Source organism: Medicago sativa, chromosome 7 (assembly GCF_051527215.1).
Source record: "Medicago sativa cultivar Bolivia chromosome 7, Bolivia_mono, whole genome shotgun sequence".
In the NCBI taxonomy this organism is placed as follows: Eukaryota; Viridiplantae; Streptophyta; class Magnoliopsida; order Fabales; family Fabaceae; genus Medicago; species Medicago sativa.
Genome location: NC_140755.1, coordinates 82,964,530 through 82,978,881, shown reverse-complemented (window position 1 = coordinate 82,978,881; position 14,352 = coordinate 82,964,530). Strand labels below are relative to the sequence as shown.

Genomic DNA, 14,352 nt, shown 5'->3' with positions numbered 1-14,352 from the left:
AATAAGGGCACAATCGAGATCAACTGTAGAGTGGTCTTGATTGGCCGGAAAAACTACATGTTGGTATTATCATTAACACATGGTACACTCATTTGATCAGATCAAATAAAGGAGAATGAGACACATTACCTCCTGACGTTGAATAACTGCATTACGAGAGGAACATGATTTCACCATTTCAACGATTGGAGGTGAATCGGTCTCAGAAATAATGTTCCTTGTGTCTGATAGCTGGGCAAGGTCAATACAAAGACGGGGAGTTTGAAGCTCTGTTCAAATAGTCGATCACAGACAAGATCTACTGTAGATGCCTCAATAACTCTGTCATTTCAATACCTGATTAGATATTGGCTAGTATTTATACTCGCTTTTTCCTTTTAAAAAATTATTTTTGATAATTATTGTCGATTACTAATATGGACATATGGTTTTGGCAAAAATAAAAATAAAATAAAATAAAGGTTAAAATATGGTTTTAGTCCCTGCAAATATGCCTCGTTTTGGTTTTAGTCCCTATAAAAAATTATAGTTTTTGGTCCTTGTAAAATATTTTGTTTTTGAAAATAGTCCCTCCGGGGACTATTTCCAAAAACAAAATATTTTGCAGGGACCTTTTTAAAAATCAAAATATTTTGGAGGGACTATTTTTCAACAAAATAGGTTCAGTCATCATGTGTCACGTGTGCAAATCATCACAAAAGTGGTTCCAGGGACCAAAACGAAAACGAGACATATTTGCAGGGACCAAAAACTACAAAAAAAAATTACAGGGACTAAAACGAAAACGAGACATATTTGCAGGGACAAAAATCATATTTTAGCCTAAAATAAAACATGCGTATGTGCCAAATTACGAAATCAAGTGAGTCGTACTAGTGGCTACCTCCTCTTCTCACATAATACACACTTTTAAAAAACAAAACATCTCTTACATCATCTTCTAAGTTTAGAATTTTGAAAGGTTGGATCAATAAAGACACAACTAAAATTTGTTGAAGAGCAACCCTAATTGGATAGGAAATATGCACATGTGTTAGCTTCACTAAACACATATTTTGTCACATCAAGGAGAAGATAAATTAGCTTTTAAATTTTACACCATGCATGTTGCAGATTTTATGTGCTTGTATACGCATGTACATATTTTTATGTCGTGTTTTTATTTATTCATCAATGATAAATATTTGTCTGGTGTTTTTTTTATGTATTAGTGATATATATTTATTTCATGTTTTATTTATTTATTCGTGATGAATATTTATCTCGTATTGTATATATATTTGTGTGTGTCAGTGTTAAATATTTGTCTCGCCCATGAGTATTATACAAAAAATTGTATCCTTTATAATTTATTGGATACAATAAAATATAATTATCAATCACAGATATTTATTTCATTTTTCATGTGTCAACGACAAAATATATATCTTAAATTTTTCATAAAAAATTAAAAGAAAATAGACCAGAAAAATAAAAGAAAAAAAGTTTTTTTTTTTTGGTTACATGGGAGAAGGGAAAGAAAAAAAGTAAAACTGAAGTAAAAGAAAGAAAAAGTAAAAGAAAGATGACTAGTTTTTTTGACTAAAAAATAAAAATAGTTTAAAGAAAGAAAAGATGCGTGTGAGAGAGGTGCTAAAATAAAGAAAATGAATTCCAAAATTACATTGTTACCCTTTATTAAAATGAATTTTATGCATCAAAATCTAAGACTTTTAATTACTATGGTTATTTGGGACAAACTTCTCTCTAAACTTTCTAGTGAGAGAAACTCCAACTTCTCTCTAAACTTTATTTCCCCTTCGTTTATCGATGAGGGTGGTTTTAGGTCATTTTTTGACATAGAATCACCCATCTACATCTTTTTTCTCTTTTCTTTCAATCTAAATAAGTGGTTTTCACATAGATCAAGTTTCTTCTTTTGTGTTTTTTTTTGTGATTTCGTCGTCTAAGTGCGGCGTTGTGTTGTTCGTCGTCTTGTGCGGCGTTTGATTTCGCGTCTTGTCGCGGTGTTCGTTTAGTTCCTATTGAAGATCGGCATCAGTCAATTACAAATTCAACAAATGATTTGTGTGTCAACGTTGTAAATTCGGAAGCATGTAAATTTCGGTGACTTAGGTTTTATCATATTTTTTGTAGGCATTTTGCCGTTTTATGCTATTAACTTGGGTGTTGTGAGTTTGTTCGCAGATTCACCCTTTAAGTTTTTAACGATGTTTGTATCTGATGTACTCTATCGATTTGAATTGAATGAATGAATATCGTTTTGTTTTTGTCAAAAAAAATTACTATGGTTATTTGTTTCAAAAAAAAAATTACTATGGTTATTCTTCCTTAAAAAAAAAAATTACTATGGTTATTCTTAAGTATACCTTTTTTTCATTAATTAACATTATCCCTTTATTTATATTTTTTTTTTCACCTTTTCGTTGATCATTTCTAAGAAGTGAGAATTTTAATTATTATGGTTATTCTTATGCATATATCTTTTCATTAATTAACATTATCTCTTTATTTGTATTTTTTTTCCTTTTCAATTGATCATTCCTTTTTCCGAGATAACTTTTTCCATTGCAGTTGTCATCAAAAATGCACTTTTTTCCATTGTCTTTCAATTCTCAATAGCAATTTTTCAGAACAAAGTTTAGCTTCAAAAACACATTATTTTCACCTTATCCAAGTAAAAAAGATTTTGTCACATTATAAATCATATCAATTTGCTCCAATCTCATACTTCTCAGTTTTTTTTATACTTCCTCTTTGCAATGCCATGAACCTAAAACATGTGACCCAATTATCCTCTTGATTATCCTCTGCGATGAGGTGACCACCTCGTCGCAGAGTATGGTGCAGCAAAGGATCGTGCCTCCTACATCATCTCAAGAAGCATCACTTATAGGATCCTACATGTAGCACAAAACTATGCATCCTGCATCGTTTAAGGGACAACCTCGTTTCCATAACCTGAAAGAACCAAGCACCAACATGTTCCACTGTCTTAGCACCTACATACTATCAAATAATTAATGGGATGTTATTACTAATAAAGAGCTTATGTGAATTAGATAGGTGCATTTGTTTATCTTAAAATCAATTACTATAAACAAACATTATTTATCTGTAACTAACCGAACCAGATGGCATGAGGAAAAACAAGAACAACAAGGAGTGTATCATTTGAATGCATCACTATAAGTACAACTTCTCCTTTAGGTATGATCACCTCACTCACCTTACACATTTTTGTTACGTGCTAGCACTTCTCCTTACTTTGGAATCATAACGTCTTTCGCAGGAACCTCCCCACATAGAAGGAGTGTACGACCAGCCACAATGGACCAGATCACCAATGTGAAGACTACACTTCATACTCTAAGGCACACTCCATTTATTCATACAAGAACATTGGCGTCCCCTGTGGGGCCTCGGTTAAATATATACCTAGGACTCAAAATCAACCTATTTATCACGACCATGATCGAACTAACAACAATGGCAAAACCAAAAGACATTGTTTCAAATGCCTCCCAGAAAGTAAGAACCTACATGTAACTTTACGCACGAAAGTGTATATTCCTATATGATTGACAACCCTAAACATTGAACCGTGTAGAAAGCCTGGTGTAAGGTTGCAACTGACATTTGGAGGGAAATGAACTCAAATATCTGAGAGAGTAAGACCCCACATGCACAAACCTGTGTGATCAGTATGTGCAACTTGATTGTTGATAGGTAGTAAAACCCCACGAAATCATCACTTAGATAGAAAACGCTAAAATCTGAATAATGTTTTAATGTTAATTTATTCCAACAAACGAATAAAGGAGATTTGAAGAATCCTAACCGTCACTAACATTCTGCTATCAAATCAGGTTAACTCTTAAACTCTTGCTATGCTGCAACTAAATTGCAAAAACCCCTTTTATATCTTTTATTTTATTGTTTTTATTTTCTTGTTCTCAAACAAGTAACGTGAATTGCCTAGTTGGTACGACAATCCACGTGGATACGATACTTTACTTATCACTTTATTACTAGTAAGCGATTTGATACACTTGCCTAAATCCGACCATCAATATTCTTGGTGTTCAAACCATCTTTAGAACTTGTAAGTGTTTGGGCATATCTTCGATGTTAGGTAGGAGTTAAAACTACATTGTTAATTTTATCAAAGATCGAGTATGGAAGAAGATTAATTCATGGAGCAATAAATGTCTTTTAGAGGCACGGAATGAGATACTAATTAAATTTAAATCAATGTTTCAATCTATACTGACCCACTTCATGAGCATTTGTACTCTCCCATCATCCCTTTACGGTGAAATTGAAAAAAAAATATGAACTCCTTTTGATGGGGACACTTGATGCTCAAAATAGAAATATATATTGGCTCTCTTTGATAAACCGTAGATGCACAAAAGTGAAGGAGGTGCGAGTTTTAAAAATCTTTCTACCTTCAACCTTGCTATGCTTGGAAATCAAGGGTGAAAAAGTATGAAGAATCCTAATCTGCTCGTTGCTAGGCTTTATAAAGCAAAATATTTCCCGAAGTGTAACTTTCTTGATTCTTCTTTGGAGCATAAACCAAGTTTTGTCTTGAGAAGTGTTTGCAACTCAAAATCCATTCTTAGAGCAGAACACGGGTGGAAAACTAGTAGTGGTGAATGGTGAACATATTTCAATTTGGAACAAAAATCAGTTATCTGATGCTTCGTCCCTTGATTAGCAAAATGTTGAAGTTTTCTCTTTCACTAATTTACGAGTTTATAATATCATAATTCATGATCAAAAGATTTGAAACGTGCCTTTTATTTTCTCACTTTAAAATCCAGTTGTGGTAACTAGAATTATTAATATGTCGTGTTGTACCATTCGGTGTTTGGCGAGTTGAAGGAAATGACGAGTACTCTATTAATCCAGCTGTGGTAACTAGAATTTGATTTGAAAGCTTAAAGTACCACCAAAGGTAAAAAAAAAAAGAAGAAAAGAAGAAAAGATAACTTCCTTAACGACAAAGGTGTGCATTGTCCCTTTATTTGTGTGCTTTATAATAATGATGATGAGAATAGCCTACACATCTTCTTTATGTGTCCAAGTATTTGTAATATTTGGAGTATTTGTGCTTTTGCTCAAACTGTAAGTGGAATTGGGTCAAAAGAGAAAAATGTTCCAAGTGTTATTTTTCAAATTTTACAGCAACTTACAAATAATGAAGCTACGCTTTTTGCTGTTGTTTTGTGGAGCATATAGAAGCAAGGGAACAATAATATTTGGAATATTTTAATTGATGCTCATAATATGGTCCTTGAGGAAGTAAGATCTATGCTCATGGATTAAAAATCTGTTCGGCAGGTAAGCAGCGATTCAAATTCATCACAACCTATATAAAGAATACTATATTAAACCGCTGGCAGGGCGTGTGGAATGTAACATCGATGCTTCTTTTTTGTCTCTTGATAATAAACCGATTATTGGGTTATGCATTAGAAATGAACTTGTGTTTTTAGTCAACAAAATCTAATCTAAATGGTTTGCACCCAAGTGTGACGTGCAAGTTGGTGAAACACTCTGACTTTCTTTTTCTTTTGGTACTTAAGTGGGTTTAGCAGCTAAATTTGGGGGCCATTGATTTCGAGCTTGATTTCAAAATGGTGGTAGATAGTTTTTCCTCCGTAAATCATTTCGAGCTTGATTTCAAAATGGTGGTAGATAGTTTTTCCTCCGTAAATCATGAAGACAAAATTTGGTGTGATAATTTCTCATTGTAAATCTATTTATGTTCAGTATTATAGAAACTCTAGTGTAGAGTTTGTGAGAAGACAAACAAACGATGTTATCTATAACTTAGCTAAGTCGACCACCTAGTTATGATATACCAAATTGTAGGATAACGTACACGGTACTAACACAAAAATACGGCAATAATTTGTAGGAAAAAATAAGATATAATCACATAGAGTAGTGATATATGTACATATATAGAAGTCTACTTCAACTAAAGTGTACAATGCTAGATAAGGGCGCCATACTAAAAGACATTCATTCAGTCAGTACTAAGACTATCAAAAAGGGCAGAAAAGTTTGGACAACAAACAAATGGCCAAAAAAACAGGACCCGAAGGTGTTAGAGAATGGATTTCAATTACTTATCAAATTTAACTAACAAAATTTACTTCACAAATACTGCTGATTTGCTGTCCAATGTCCATTTGCCTCTTTATGAACTTGAAGAGTATCTGATACAAAATATTGTAAAGCTGCAAAAAAATATCATTTCATTTGGAGGTTGAATAGATCAAAAATATGGATGACCTGCAAAATCATAAGTCAAGGTATGAAAATAATGCTTAAAAGCATTGGAAAATACATAACTAGTTGATGATGCTCACGATTCACGAACTTTGCCAAACTTACGACATTACTTACTATGCACTAGTCGGGACGAAAATTGAAATTCTCACAATACCGATAAGAGTATCTTTTATCATCAAATTCGAGAAAGTAATTGCTAATGAGGTATATCCCAGCTTCTTACTTTCACATATATCAAATTCTACATCTAGAATTATGTTAAGACTATCCAATAAAAGCAGGGAAATTCATGATTCATACTTTTGTTTCCCAAGTTTGGAGATGTTGTGAGATAACCAATGAGTTAACGACATTTTGCCAAACTATGACTGGCCGGCGACAAGAAAGTTATTACCTCATCTATAGAACCAATGTAGACATCAAACGAGTCGGCCCTGCATTGAAAGTTTAAGATTTAACAAGAATTTAAATACCAGAGAGGACAACGGATACGACCTTACTTGAATATGATTGGTTTCTAGGGAGACAGGAGCCTAAGTTCATCGCCTATAATACAAAACTATCAATAAAATAAGAAACATAATGTTTGCAGATTTTGTATTTCATTGTATCCCTTTAGCTGAGAATGCAGCAGGGAAACCGCCATCATAGTTTCATATCACTCTTCCACAACCTGCTGGTCTTGACTCTCCTACCACCGCCCCATCAAAACTCAGTGCAGTAAATTTCTCTCGCATTTTTCCCCATCTAATCGCAATGAAATTTCTGTTCTGGCTCCTCCACAACATGATTGATTTCTGGTTCAATCAAACTTAACCTTTGCATCATACAAGTTGTTTGAGCTATGATAGTGAAGGTGTACTAATGTCCTTGTGAGAGAAGATATAGGAGTTCATCGAAAACCAGATTCTGTCCAAGATTATACAAAAGATTTAGCTTGCGCGACATACTTCTAGATAGGTTGCAGTCTCTAAAGACATGTAGAAGAGATTCCTCGTGTTGGTTGCACCCAGAGAACACTTTCATAGTTGTAAATCTTCTTCTAAAGTGTTCCATGTTCATCATCAAATAGGCCCGCATAGCTTTCCACAAGGAAAAGTTCTATTCTTTCGGGGCCTTTCCACTTCCGAGCTAAATTAAAAATATTTTGGTGAGTGTGGTCCGCGGGGACGTGAGTGGAGAGGTACGCTGATTCAGTACTGAAGCAACCATCACTAGTGCAGCCCCACGCCAAAGAATCAGTTCCCATATTCTCTCGAGGAAGGGGGAATATGCAATTGATCATCTGCTTCACCGAATTAGGAATGAACTCTTCAAATAAATCACTTTCCCAAGCACCATTTTGATCTACAAAAAGTCTACGTAGTAGTCAGGTAAAAAATTGAAATTTAACAATATAGATAAGATCAGAGTATCTTCTATCATATTTTAGACAAATACATACATCAAATGTTTTGCCAAATTATGATGTCTATGACAACGAAAGCTATTACTCCATCAAATGAGTCATAAATTTAGAGGTTTAAGCTTTAACAAAAGATTTATATAACAGGAAGAGGACACCAGATACAATTGCTTAAACATGATCGGTTTCTAGGGAGACAGGAACCTAAGTTCATCACCTATAGTACACAACTATCAACAAAATAGGTTACATAATGTTTGCAGATTCTTTTTATTTCATTGCATTGCCTAGAATGCACTTTGCCTAGAACCATTAAGCTTTGAAATGAGATAAAACCTATTGTTAGAGATAGAAAAAACAAGATTGAAATTTCTATTTTATACTCTAGTTTTCCAATTTTATAGAAGCTAACACTAATTGCATCATTTTACCACACACTTTGGAGTCAGTTCTAAAAGATTCTAAGAATTTCAGAAACATATATAGTATAGCAACATTGAGTATGAAAAATTCATCAAACGTTTGATGAACATAGATAGTAACTTCACGTGAAAACAAAAGACAGAAACCTCATTTTGGAAACTAATACTCCAAACATGAAAGATAGCCCCACATCGTTTGGTTTAGGTTTATACTAAATGTTTATATAAGGTACACGCAGAGCACATGTCACGACCTTACTTGAACAGGATCTGTTCTATAGGATCGTACAACTGTGTCCTTGATTTCTAAGGAGACAGGAACATAAATCTGGATGAGGATTTGTGACCGTGTGATCAGAGCGTGATTAATGGTTCTATGGTGAGGCCTACGGGAATCATCATAAGTTGACTGTAGATGATCGTTCTCAGCTAGCGCAGTCTGGTTGGGTTGGTCACACGGTTGTCTTGACAGATTTCCAACCTTTTTTATTTTTACTTCCTAAAATAACTAAATGTTGTCTTGACAGATTTCCAACCTTTTTTATTTTTACTTCCTAAAATAACTAAATTTTTCTAAAATAAAATGACTAAAGTACCTGATCTTGTCTGTACCATATATGAGAGTTTATCTGATTGTACTATTTATTTTTCTTTGCCAACCTTTTCCAATAAAGAAGTAATAGTTTTTGGTGATAATGGATCGCTAAGAAAAAAATAAAACAAAACCGAAGTAAAATTTTGATTAAGGGAGAACAAGTGTATGTATACATTACCTTCACCGTCTTCAACTATAATATGACATTGTTTGCTCAGATGTGAAGATCAAGGATCAAATATTAATATTCTAAAATAGGACATTGGTGTAAAAACAAAGGTGAAAAATAATAGGAAACTCTTGATGCAAATGCATTGTCCTACTCCTACATGCATTGCAACTTGGAGTGAGAGAAGAGAAAGAAACAAATGGCGAAGAAGACCATGCTAGCTTCTTGTGTTTTGTCTTGTGAGTGAAAAGAAGTTACTGTTGCTTCATAGCTACTTTAGTCTTGACTTGAGGTAAAGAAGATGCCACGTTGATAGATAAAGTCTTTTTACCATAAATAAATAAATAAAAATAAAAATAGTTCAATAAACCTGCACCAAGGGCAATAACGTAAAATACAAATATTGACAGGACAATCTAGAAGGTTTGAGTTTGACATTGTTGTGTTGCGGAGAACATAGAAAAGCTCACAATTCATTCAATAAGCTTCTCTCTGCCCATGGATTTTGAATTTTTAGGCCAATATTGTCTAATGTCAATTCTATGAAGTATAAATAAGATCAATTTTATATTATGTATAAACTAGTTTTTATTATTTAATCAGTAAATTTTATTTATCATTAAAATAGATGAAATATGATATAACATTTTACTTTATTTTATTTTATTATGAAAAAGATATTTGTGTATGGTGCAAAATCATTTTACATGTATAGAATAGACAAAACCAATTGCTAGCACTAGTATTTTTTTATGTAGTCTATTTTGACGAAGTATCAATGCAAAACATAGTTTAATTTAAGTTCATTGTTTACACCTAATTTTTTTTACAATGCTAACTTAATTATAAAACTATTTAATTTATTACTTATTTCTGTTTGAGAACGTAAAACTTTTATAAAATTAAAGATAAATTATTTAGGAGAATTTGAGTTTAATTTTGGTGGAAAATAATTTTTGATCATATTTGATTTATCTTCCGTCGAATTTCAGATTATCATAACTTTTTCCTCTAAAAATCGCATGATTAACGCACAATAAAATGTAAATTATGTATGTGTGTAATAATATATTCCCTTCTTTATTGCACGCAATATTTAAATACATAAAATATTTCGTGAATTTGATTTCTTTAATTTTTTATTAATAGAATAATATTTTAATTTATTAAATTGGAAAAAGTTGATTGTTTTTTTTAAAGTAGGAAATATTTGATTGTTATTGACTTGTTTTCTGTTTTCTATTTTTATTCTTTATTAATTTTTTGTAAATACACATATTTTTCCAATCATCAATTTTTTTTCTCTCATACATATCAAACAAAAAAAATATATTATTCACCTTTTCTTCACACTCTCCACCAGCCGAAAGATAAAGTGTGAATAACGTACATGTGATTTATTTTTCTTAGAGATTAGAAATTATATTTATTTGTCTCATTGATTTAATTAATTCAAACAGTTAATGGTAAATGTGTGTTCATTCTAAATAAAATGTTTCTGGTGGTGGCCGAGGTTCGAACCCGTACCTTACATATATTATGCATTGTTCATACCAACTGAGCTAAGCTTGCGTGGACAAATAAAATGTTTCATTACATATTTCTTGAGTGCACTTTTTTAAGAAAACCACAAACAATATTTTTAAATGAAAACAACATCTTTTAAATTTTTCAAAAGCTGAAGACACCGCACCGCTTTACAACAATTTTTTTTCAAGTAATTTAGTTGTTAAAATTTACTTTTAAAAGTGAATAAATATGATATAAAGAACTTTGTCTCTACAGGTGCTGTCTCCCGTACGGGACCTTCTTAGGTCTCTCACGGTAGGAGAGGCTTGCAATTTTTATTTTGTTTGGAAAGAAGGCTTGCATAATATATAGATGCCATTATATATATATGTATATTTAATTAAACGGTGCTGGTTGAAAGCAGGGTGACACACATACTGGAAATTTTTAGCATCACTATAAAAGGGTGATTTTGTAATTGAACCAAAATATATTTGAACTTAGGAAAAAGGCTAATAGGAGGGTAAACAAATGAATTAGTCTAAAATGATAGAGATTTTATTGCTGGCTAAAATAATATTTTTAATTAAACGAAAATAGAGGTTAAAAAATTCGGGGTTAGTTTTTCAAATATCAATTAGTGTATTTACCCGATTGTCAAAAAAATTAGTGTATTTATCCGGCATTGTCTGATTTAGACATATAATTAAAGATGACGAAAATTATGCATATATAATACTTCATCTGTTCATTTTTAAATGTAGTTTTAGAATATTAACATCAAATTAGCGAAGTGTATTTTTGTACATTTTCTTCCTATTATACCCTCGTTTTAATCTACCAATATATTTCTATTTTTTCCCACTTTCTTTTTTCAATAAATTTAATATGTTATCTTTCTCTCGTAACAAATATTTGTTAGTTACTATCTTTTACTCCAACAAATTTTTTTTTTGCACATTTTCTCCATCTTATAACAAACAATTGTCAATTTTTTAAATATTGCACATCTCTTTAATTATTTTAAGTCAATATAAAAATTATTTCAACTTCACATTAATCAAAAGCTAAGTAAAAATTAACTTTCCTCCAACTCCTTTAATCAAAATTAACTTTTCTTGTGTCACTTACCTTCTGCTCTTTCTTCCTTTCGAACATTAATTGAGTCTTTTATTTTTTCTCAGATTTGTTCTTTTACTTTGCACTTGAATTTTTTAACAAGGGTTTGTCTAACATGTGCAACATTGCACATGTTAAGGCAACTAAAAGTAGTAATTTTTTTATTGAAAAACATTAATTATTTATCAAAAAGTTATATATTTAATGTAAAATGCACAAGTTCCAAGACAAACTTACCATTTTAAATTTCTTAACATGTGCAAATTTGCACATGATAGAAAAACCCTTTTAACAATGACTATTTATCTTATTGATTTTTTTTCTGCCCCTATCACCAAAAAAATTGATAAGTCTGCCCTAGTTGAAAATTATTGTTACAAATACCCCTGTTCTTACTTTCTCTCTCTATTGTTTTGGTTTTTGTGTCAATACCTCTTTTTCTTTGTAAAACTATGATTGTTCCAAAAGTTGTCAATCAAATGATTGTTCAAATAACACAACTCATTTTGATAAGTCAAAAGTATTATACCACACACTTTCACTTTGACAACAAATCACTATTTTTTTACTCCCTCCGTTTTAAAATGAGTGTCGTTTTAGGTGTTTACACACATATTAAGAAATGCAATGATTAAAAGAAAGAGAATGATTATTTTACCAAATTATCCTTATTAACTATTGGTTAGTTTTAAAAGTAATACTTTGGAAGTTGTGTGCAGAGTATTAATTGGAGGGTACAAGTGAAAAGAAAAAGTTATTATTGCATTGGAAACTGAAAGTGATATTCATTTTGAAACATTTTTTTTTTGGCTAAAGCGACACTCATTTTGAAACGGAGGGAGTACAACAAATTATTTTCACTTTGACAACAAATTATTAATGAAACAAAAATCATTAATTAGAAAAATTCAGTTATATTTTATTCTATGACGAGAAGATTTTTTAAACAAAGTTTGTTTCTTGTTATCTTAAAATTTAAACAAAAGTTGTTACCTATACTGATGGTTCCATGAATAGTTAAAATTATATGAATAAGATGAACAGTAATTGTTAAAAAATTTAAGTGCAAAGTAAAAGAACAAATCTGAAAGAGAAAAAAAAATAAAAGATTCCATTAATGTTCAAAAGGAAGAAAGAGTGAAAGATAACTGACACGGCGTGAATCAAAGGAAAAGTTAATTTGATTAAAGGAGTTGGAGGAAAGTTAATTTTTACTTAGCTTTTGATTAATGTGAAGTTGAAATAATTTTTATATTGACTTAAAATAATTAAAGAGATGTGCAGTATTTAAAAAATTGACAATTGTTTGTTGTAAGATGGAGAAAATGTGCAAAAAAAAAAAATTTGTTGGAGTAAAAGATAGTAACTAACAAATATTTGTTACGAGAGAAAGATAACATATTAAATTTATTGAAAAAAGAAAGTGTGGGAAAAAATAGGAATATATTGGTAGATTAAAACAAGGGTATAATAGGAAGAAAATGTGCAAAAATATACTTCGCTAATTTGATGTTAATATTCTAAAACGGCATTTAAAAATAAACAGATGGAGTATTATATATGCATAATTTTCGCCATTCTTAATTATATGTCTAACTCAGACAACGCCGGGTAAATACACTAATTGATATTTGAAAAACTAACCCAGAATTTTTTAACCTCTATTTTCGTTTAATTAAAAATATTATTTTAGCCAGCAACAAAATCTCTATCATTTTAGACTAATTCATTTGTTTTCCCTCCTATTAGCCTTTTTCCTACCTTGAAATATATTTTGGTTCAATTACAAAATCACCCTTTTATAATGATGCTAAAAATTTCCAGTATGTATGTCACTCTGTTTTCAATCAGCACCGTTTAATTAAATATGCATATATCTAATGGCATCTATATATTATGCAAGCCTTCTTTCCAAACAAAATAAAAATTGCAAGCCTCTCCTACCGTGAGAGACCTAAGAAGGTCCCGTACGGGAGACAGCACCATGTAACAATGTATTATACTTACCAAGTTACCAACTAAACTATGTTCGAGAGATTTCAACAAAATATTTCTCTTTTTAATTCTCATGACATTCTTTAGCATTTTTTCATAAAAAAAATATATTTTGATGGATTTGAGATGGAAGGAAGGTTCGAGACTTTAGCAAAAGTTAGCTAGAATTAGAAATGAAAGAAGGGTTAATTATGTTTCTAGTCCCTATAAAATAGCGACCTTGTAAGTTTAGTCCCTACTTAATTTTAATAGCATTTTTAGTCCCTATAAAAAAAATTTACTTATAATTTTAGTCCCTGCTAAAACAAAGTTTGATTAATTATCCTTAAACTCTTAAATTTTTGAACGATTTTTTTGAGACAAGATTAGAACACTATGAAAGGTTCGTTTACTTAAATTTAGAATTTTCTGACATGAAATGAATTAAATATGAATTTTTTAAAACGACAAAAGTTAAAGATAAAAAGTAATAAAATCTGGATGTAGAAATCAAATTTTGCGATAATTTTTTGCGGACGAACTTTTAGTAATGTTCTAAACATGTCTGCAAAAAATTGTTCAAAAATTTAAGAGTTTAAGCATAAATTAAACAAATTTGAATTGAGTAGGGACTAATACTCAGTGCAGAAAAACAAAATTAGGGACTAAAAATGCTATTAAAATTAAGTAGGGACTAAACTTACAAGGTCTCTATTTTATAGGGACTAGAAACATAATTAACCCATGAATGAATTGTAATACATGGCCCACACAAAGCACTAATCACAGCATATGTGCAAAGCAAAATAGGCCACGTTCACCTCTACATTAACACAAGCAACATTGTCAC

At 31.1% G+C, this 14,352-nt stretch overlaps 1 long non-coding RNA gene and 1 pseudogene across 1 annotated transcript; one reads left to right on the top strand and one right to left on the bottom strand.

Moving 5' to 3' along the window:
* Positions 1-6,121: 6,121 nt before the first annotated feature.
* On the bottom strand, positions 6,122-9,409 carry LOC146909316 (uncharacterized). The gene is made up of 2 exons (XR_015019792.1): positions 8,673-9,409; positions 6,122-8,617 (listed from the first exon to the last, which is right to left on the bottom strand). It is a non-coding gene; the product is annotated as an uncharacterized LOC146909316 (long non-coding RNA).
* Positions 8,386-8,611, top strand: LOC146909317 (small nucleolar RNA U3; annotated as a pseudogene).
* Positions 9,410-14,352: the final 4,943 nt, after the last annotated feature.